Here is a 5,810-nt window from a genome sequence, read left to right as displayed (position 1 = left end):
TTCTGTTCCCTATGGATCTGAGTAAGAATACAATGTGGAGATGCCGGCGTTGGACTGGGGTAAACACAGTAAGATATTTCAGCGAACAAACAGGATTAGCTGGAAGTTGCAGAGGAGGTCAGCTACCTCCTCTGTTGCAGAGGAGGGTAATGCCTTGCTCCTGGATATATTGGCGCAAGAGTTTTAATGAGACTTTTGAGCAATGGTGCTAAGCTGGTCTAGGAGCCACTGAATCTCCAGCCCTGATTATACCGACTGTAAAACCGGGTCCCAGCAGAATTTCAAACTCTTCCTGCATATTTTCATTGAAGTTAAAATGGGCTTGGGGTTTATTTTGGGAAGCGGATGTAGTTTCTTGCCATACCCTAATGGTGGTAATTGTATATTATTCAGTCATGTCTTCATTGACTTTACAGGACACAACTTGTTTCAGAGAAGCACAGTATCTTTGTATCTAAAGTTATGCAGTACAAAATGTACATAATTGCAGATGTCAACACCAGTACTAACCAACAAGACTGTCAGACCACACGCTGAGCAGTGGAAACCACAGCAGTCTTTAATGCTCCCATCTGGACTTTAAAGACTTGCAAAGCAAAATGGTTGCCCCATATTCTCATCTGCTTTTTTACGTTTTAGGTTTCCGTCTGTGATTCCTGAGTCTTGCAGTGTGAGGTCTCCTCGGCATGCAGAGTTCAAGGTGGTCACAGTGGGATGCACAGGAGTGATCTGTATTCAACTATCCTCTTTTTCCACCTCTTTATGAAGGCACCTTGTCCTTGATTGGCACGGTTCCCAGATACCCTATTGGGTTTCCATTGGAGGGAGAGAGGAGGGGAACCTCCATTTAAGGACGTTATAGGGCAGTATATCATTACCTCAGTACAACATGGCACAAGAGGTCAGTTCATGAGACTTAACCAGGGCCCAAAGCCACGTGAACTGATTTAGAAACGCAATGAGATTTTTGAATTTTCCTGGACCTTGGTGACTGTCAGAGCCACTGACAACGGGGGAGGTTGACAGCACGTCATGAATCAGAAGGTTTCAGCAGTGTGTTTGTGGGTGGCTTTTTAATTCAGACACAGTCTTTGTATTCTGAGTATCTGGAACGAATACAGTGAGTGGGCTTTATAACAACCCACTGCAGATTGATTCATTATTTAAAGATGCCCTTGTAAGGATGAGAATATAAACAATCTAGAAGTGTCACAACAGAGTTAAGAGCGTCACAGATGTGGGAAAACTGTGTCAGAATTCTCAGGTGCAGCCTATTCATCGTACTTTATGCTGGAAACTCCCAAAGGGAGATTCTGTTCCTCATGGATCTGAGGAAGAATATAATATTAGGGAACAAACAGAATTAGCTGGAAGTTGCAGAGGAGGTCAGCTGCAGAAGGGTAATGCCTTGCTCTTGGATACATTGGCACAAGAGTTTTAATGAGCTATTTGGGCAGTGGACATGGCACATTCAAATGCAAACCCCTCCCACCCCTTCCCCAATCTTCTGCACATCAGACCAACAAACCTTGCACCCATCCCTCTCTCTACAGAACAGCCATATTGGATAGTTCATTGCCATGTCACACCCATCCCTCACACTGACCCTACACAAATGTTGGTCTTTTAGTTTCTGAATACATCCCACAGATCCTACTCATAGGGCTCCCTGTCTATCTTAGAGGAGAGAGCACAGAACGCCAGGGAGCAGCAGAGTATGAGAAGGAGCCCTCAAGTCACCTATGTACTGATGGCTGCAGAAGAAGAGGCACTAGACGTAGGCTAGATACCAACATGCCTGGCCATTAAAGATGGAGTGATGGAGATATCCCAGCTTCCTGGTGGTCAAAATTATACATCACCCACCCAGACACTTATTCATGTTGACTTGATGTTGACAGCCACTGAGAGGTGATAATCTGCGCAATGATGGCCATGAACCCTGTTCACCTTCGCAGTTTGAATTCATGTCTTCCCTGTAGAACAAGTCCTACAAGATTCCCTCAGGAGCTGGTGCTGGGAAAAGAGCAGATCACTCAGCAAACATTGTCATGGGAGTCACAGATACACGCAGCTCACCTTGGTGAAGCAATGAGAGGGAGGGGGTGGTGGAGACAAGGAGAGCTCCGGAGAATCCCCATTGGAGAATGAAGGAGCCACCAAGCTTTGCCCAGCTTGATGTAGATGCTGCATCTGCAGTTGGGGGGTGGGGGGAAGGCGGTGGTGTTGTTGATGACCAGGACAATTCTGGAGCAGCATCAGAAAATAAGTGAGGTTCTCCACTTTTTCCAGCAGCTCTAGATATGAGTGGAGAGAGACTGGAGGATTTTTTCTCTAACATGAGTGCCAAGGTGTCTCAAGCCTTTACACTGATGTCTATGTTCATAGGGTGAGTGGCCCCCTGAATGGAGTATGAACCACAGTAAACAACCGAGAGCACATCTGAGCCTCCATATTCAGACTGCATCCTTAAATAGGAAAAGGAAAGTTTCTTTTGATAGTCCAGGAAGTCACTAAAGTTCAGCAAAGGGTTCTCCAGCTCCTGGCTCGGAGGAAAAGATGGGTGGATCATGAGGGGGAAGATGGAAAAAGGGCAGATTGATGTGGGGGCTTTTCTCAAAACATTTCCCTCTGTACCTCTTCCCCCAGTGCCTCTTCCCCAACCTGAGAGAGTCTCACATGCTGCTTCCTGTTGGAAACCTCTCTCACATACTGGCTCCAATTGGAAACCCCTCCACAATATGACAAGTGGCAGCATCTGTGAGCCGCTGATAGCTGCAGCTGCAGTGAGGGTAGGAGTAGGGAGGAGTGTAGGAGGCCTCCTAGCACCCCCATAAGGCCAGTTGTCTGCAGACATCTGCCAGGCGTAGCTCTGAGTAAGGGACTTGTCCATTTCCGAAAAGATTCAGCAGCATCCTGTAAGAAGGGTTTTCTGAGGTGTCCCTCTGGGGTGCCCTGTATATAGTTGACCTTACTCAACCAACACACAGACTGCGAAAGACAGTGTGTAGTTAAAGAATTGAAAGGAATTTACTTGCTAATGCATGCATCAGGAGGGAGACAGAGTCACTGAGGGTTGCCTTCCTCTCTGAGCTAACATTGCAAGATAAAATTATTATATTATTCTGAACATTTCAATATCCCATCCAGTCTTGTCAATCAGACTGGAGGGTCCAATCACAATATTAGACATTATTACCTTAGCCAATAACGTTACACCTGTCAACAGGAATAGGAGACTATTAGCTCCTTGCCCATGTAGGTTCTTCCCCCATTACCTAGGAAACCTAATCCACACCATTTCCAGTGTCCAAGGCCATAGTTAATATCTATGATTTTTACTTGGCAAAAGGAGTCACTGTCTCGCTGGAAATGGCGCCTCCTTTAGCAGCTTAAGAGACTGCTCCGGCCTTGCTACCCATGAAGGAATTTACTCCCTCAATTATACTTAAATATCCAAAGATAAGATAAGAGAAATTGCCTTTCTGTTCTCCATTGTGTTGAGAGAATTTGGCCTGTCTATCACTGTGTTTCCTATCATGCTGCATTCAGAACGAAGTTGGCCAAGGTGACAATACATATATGTTGAAAATACAGTTTAAGCTTATAGTACTTGGTTAATTTATGCAGTTTATAATAACTTTGCAGTTTATAATTCGATGTGTATTTTGTTCTAGGCACATTGTGAATTCTCACTATAAATAAGGCACTTTACAATTACCATAACCTAGTCTACTTATATATAGTAAAACGAAAATGAAGGGCCTCATACTAAGAATTCTATACTGCCTCCATCAGTCCCTGCTTTTGGCCCTTAGCTGTAGCCCAACATTAGGCCACTAAATAGAAGTCCCAATGTTTGTTTCTGTGTCTTGAAGGACAATTAGCCCCTTTGTGTTCTTGCTTGCTCACCTTAATGCCATCACTGGTACCATCCTTTTTGTGGACTTGGACAACCTTGCACAGGCACACTTAACTACATTAAGAAGAACCATCTGTGCCAAGATCACCACGAAGAATATTGCAATCCTTTGTAGGATTGATGTTCCCAAGGAGCCTAGCCAACCTGAGAGCCAATCAGCTAAGGTAAATGGTTCAGGGTCTTTGAGTTTCTCCATCACTTTCCAGATATGATTAACCAGATCAGTTACGTTTTCTGAAGTATCTGGTATATGCTTGCTACACTCTCATCCAATTACTGCACAAGTCCCACCCCTTGCTACCAAGAAATAATCCAATGCCAATCTGTGTTGAAGTATCGCAGTGCGCATGGCTATCATCTCATCATTAACCCTAGCAAGAGCAGTTACTGTATCATTGGTGACTTGTTTCAAAATGGAGCGTAGAACCAGAATTTCATGCATTGCTTTGGCTACTCCATATTGGAGAAACAATATGCCATGGAACCATTCTGTTTCTGTAGTAGCTCGTTGATGTCTTGGCAAGGGAGAGAGTTTGAGTCTGGTATATGTATGGGATTACGTATCCAACGTAACATGACCTCTTCCATCCCACAGGGAGCCAAGGATATGCCCTATCCCCACAAATCCAATATGTTCTATTGAGAGTTGGATAAATGTTGCCTCCTGTAAAGAAGTGAGAAATATTGCAAGATTGGTCATTATTGGATGGACTCAGACAAAGCTGGATGGTTTGATCTACCATGTGGTCATACCACATGTGGAATTCTGTGCTGTTTGATCCACCATTACCAATTTTAACCATGTCACGGGCTTTGGCTGTGAAGTTATTTCCCCCTCCTGGATGTATGGAGATTTGCGAACATACCCAACACTTTGCCTGAGTGGTCAATCTGTGTGTGTCGTACATAGGTAAGTATTAACACATTTCTCCCAAGGGGAACACTGAAGGACCTCAGTTGCTGGTCTCACCTGAGTCCAAATCTGTACATTCATTCCATAAAGGTATAATCACGTGCATTCATTATTGCAGTCTCTATAACTTCTGTCTTACAATCAAACACAATTGTTGATCAATGTCAGGTAATGACACAGCTGGTTTACAAAACTTGCACAATCACCGTGCCACACTTTGCACACACTCGCAGCTTGACTTGCTTCTGATTGGGGAATGTCAGGCTGATCTTGATTGGAGCTGTATCTTGATTGTAATCTTTGTTATAGAGCTCCAGATTACTTCAACACATGCAATAATCTACAATACAACATAAATGACCTCACAGCCTTAAAACTAGCAATCAGAATAAATTCCACCTAATCAGATTTTCTCTACTTCAACTATTATAATAAATCATTCAGTCACTGTCAGGTTCGCTACCTTGGGGTTTACCACTGGACTACGGCTTTAACTGAGTCCCGTGCCTCCAGCATGGGCTACACTTCTGACCAGTTAGGATATTTGTTTGTCCTGTAACCATCACATCAAAAGGCCATTCCCAGTGAGTTCCTAGCCCCCTTTTGTCTGTCATGAGTTTCACCATTACCTTATTTCCTGGTGAAGGCAACTTAGCAGTACTCTCTCCCACCAATTTAGTCCAATCACAGTGTGCTTTGTGTTCAGAACTACTCCAGTTTTGTGGTTGATTTACTACTTTGCACAACCATGTCACACAGTTTAACTAGAATGCACTATGACATTCCCATCATTAAACAAACACTCCCATTCTACCTTAAGTAACTCCCCACTAAACATTCACTCCCCTTTCTGTTAGACTTGATTTTATATCTTTAAACTACTGCAAGTAGTTGCACAATTGTTTTAAGAGCCAGTCACATAATTTGATAGCGATGTCATTAGGTGCCTATTTAATTTCAGCTTCTCTGTTCAGG

Source organism: Carcharhinus amblyrhynchos, chromosome 4 (assembly GCF_965287045.1).
Source record: "Carcharhinus amblyrhynchos chromosome 4, sCarAmb.v2.hapA, whole genome shotgun sequence".
In the NCBI taxonomy this organism is placed as follows: domain Eukaryota; kingdom Metazoa; phylum Chordata; class Chondrichthyes; order Carcharhiniformes; family Carcharhinidae; genus Carcharhinus; species Carcharhinus amblyrhynchos.
The sequence above is the reverse complement of the archived record's forward strand: the minus strand, read 5'-3'. Positions refer to the sequence as shown.